Source organism: Aethalodelphis obliquidens, unplaced genomic scaffold (genome assembly GCF_003676395.1).
Source record: "Aethalodelphis obliquidens isolate GAN/ISIS:26980383/991018 unplaced genomic scaffold, ASM367639v1 scaffold21, whole genome shotgun sequence".
Classification (NCBI taxonomy): Eukaryota; Metazoa; Chordata; class Mammalia; order Artiodactyla; family Delphinidae; genus Aethalodelphis; species Aethalodelphis obliquidens.
The window spans coordinates 13,754,563-13,756,596 of record NW_020837965.1 but is presented as its reverse complement, the minus strand read 5'-3'; the positions used below and the strand labels follow the sequence as shown (position 1 = coordinate 13,756,596).

The window sequence follows — 2,034 nt, the reverse complement described above, 5'->3', positions numbered from 1 at the left end:
CGGGTTTGCCGCCAGGATAGAGGTGTCGTGAAAACCACCGCTAAACCTAAGCAAAAATGGGAAAGGAGAAGACGCACATCAACATCGTTGTCATCGGACACGTAGATTCCGGGAAGTCCACCACTACTGGCCATCTGATCTACAAATGTTGTGGGATCGACAAGAGAACTATTGAAAAGTTCGAGAAGGAGGCTGCCGAGGTGGGGAAGGGCTCCTTCAAGTATGCCCGGGTCTTGGACAAACTGAAAGCTGAACGCGAGCGTGGCATCACCATTGATATATCCCTATGGAAATTCGAGACCAGCGAGTACTATGTGACCATCATTGATGCCCCAGGACACAGAGACTTCATCAAAAGCATGATTACAGGCACATCCCAGGCTGACTGTGCTGTCCTGATTGTTGCTGCTGGTGTTGGTGAATTTGAAGCAGGTATTTCCAAGAATGGGCAGACCCGTGAGCATGCCCTTCTGGCCTACACTCTGGGTGTGAAACAACTAATTGTTGGAGTTAACAAAATGGATTCCACCGAGCCACCCTACAGCAGGAAGAGATACGAGGAAATTGTAAAGGAAGTCAGCACCTACACTAAGAAAATTGGCTACAATCCTGACACAGCAGCATTTGTGCCAGTTTCTGGCTGGAATGGTGAAAACATCCTGGAGCCAAGTGCTAACATGCTGTGGTTCAAGAGATGGAGAGTCACCCGTAAGGATGGCAGTGCCAGTGGAACCACACTGCATGAAGCTCTGGATTGCATCCTGCCACCAACTCGCCCAGCTGACAAACCCTTGCGTTTGCCCCTCCAGGACATCTACAAAATTGGTGGTATTGGCACTGTCCCTGTGGGTCGAGTGGAGACAGGTGTTCTCAAACCTGGCCTGGTAGTCACCTTTGCTCCAGTCAATGTGACAACTGAAGTGAAGTCTGTTGAAATGCACCATGAAGCTTTGAGTGAAGCCCTTCCTGGGGACAATGTGGGCTTCAATGTCAAGAACGTGTCTGTCAAAGATGTTCGTCGTGGCAATGTGGCTGGTGAGAGCAAAAATGACCCACCAATGGAAGCAGCTGGCTTCACAGCTCAGGTGATTATCTTGAACCATCCAGGCCAAATCAGTGCTGGCTGTGCACCTGTGCTGGATTGTCACACAGCTCACATTGCCTGCAAGTTTGCTGAGCTGAAGGAGAAGATTGATCATCGTTCTGGGAAAAACCTGGAAGATGGCCCCAAATTCTTGAAATCTGGTGATGCTGCCATCGTTGATACGGTTCCTGGCAAACCCACGTGTGTTGAGAGCTTCTCTGACTATCCTCCTCTGGGCCGCTTTGCTGTTTGTGACATGAGACAGACGGTTGCTGTGGGTGTCATCAAAGCAGTGGACAAGAAGGCAGCTGGAGCTGGCAAGGTCACCAAGTCTGCCCAGAAAGCTCAGAAGGCTAAATGAATATTATCCCCAGTATCTGCCACCCCAGTCTTAATCAGTGGTGGAAGAATGGTCTCAGAACTGTTTGTCTCAATTGGCCATTTAAGTTTAATAGCAAAAGACTGGTTAATGATAACAATGCATCGTAAAACCTTCAGAAGGAAAGGAGAATGTGTTGTGGACCATTTGTTTTGTGTGTGGCAGTTTTAAGTTATTAGTTTTTAAACTCAGTACTTTTTAATGGAAACAACTTGACCAAAAATCTGTCACAGAATTTGAGACCTATTAAAAAAGTTTAATGAGAAAAAAAAAGAAAAAAAATAGACACATGTGTTAAATGTAGATTAAACTGATGAAACAAATGAGAGTGTTAATTTGTAGATAGAGAGCGATGGAAAGCAAAACCTTAAATGTTCACAAAGCATGGTTCAGCTTTACCTACCTCAAATTGGCCACCCACTGGTATCTACCCATTCTAGCCCACTTATCCTGTGGTTAAAGCATGCACTGCTGCCCACCAAGTCATCACCGAGCTGTAGCTGTGGCCATGCATACTCGCCTTTTCCTCTCTCCAGTAGAACAAGCATATTGGGACCATGAACCTTCCACC

General features: G+C 46.7%; 1 pseudogene across 1 annotated transcript; it reads left to right on the top strand.

Moving 5' to 3' along the window:
• Window positions 1-1,736, top strand: LOC113627559 (elongation factor 1-alpha 1 pseudogene; annotated as a pseudogene). The gene has a single exon (XR_003435600.1). The product of XR_003435600.1 is annotated as an elongation factor 1-alpha 1 pseudogene (transcript).
• Window positions 1,737-2,034: the final 298 nt, after the last annotated feature.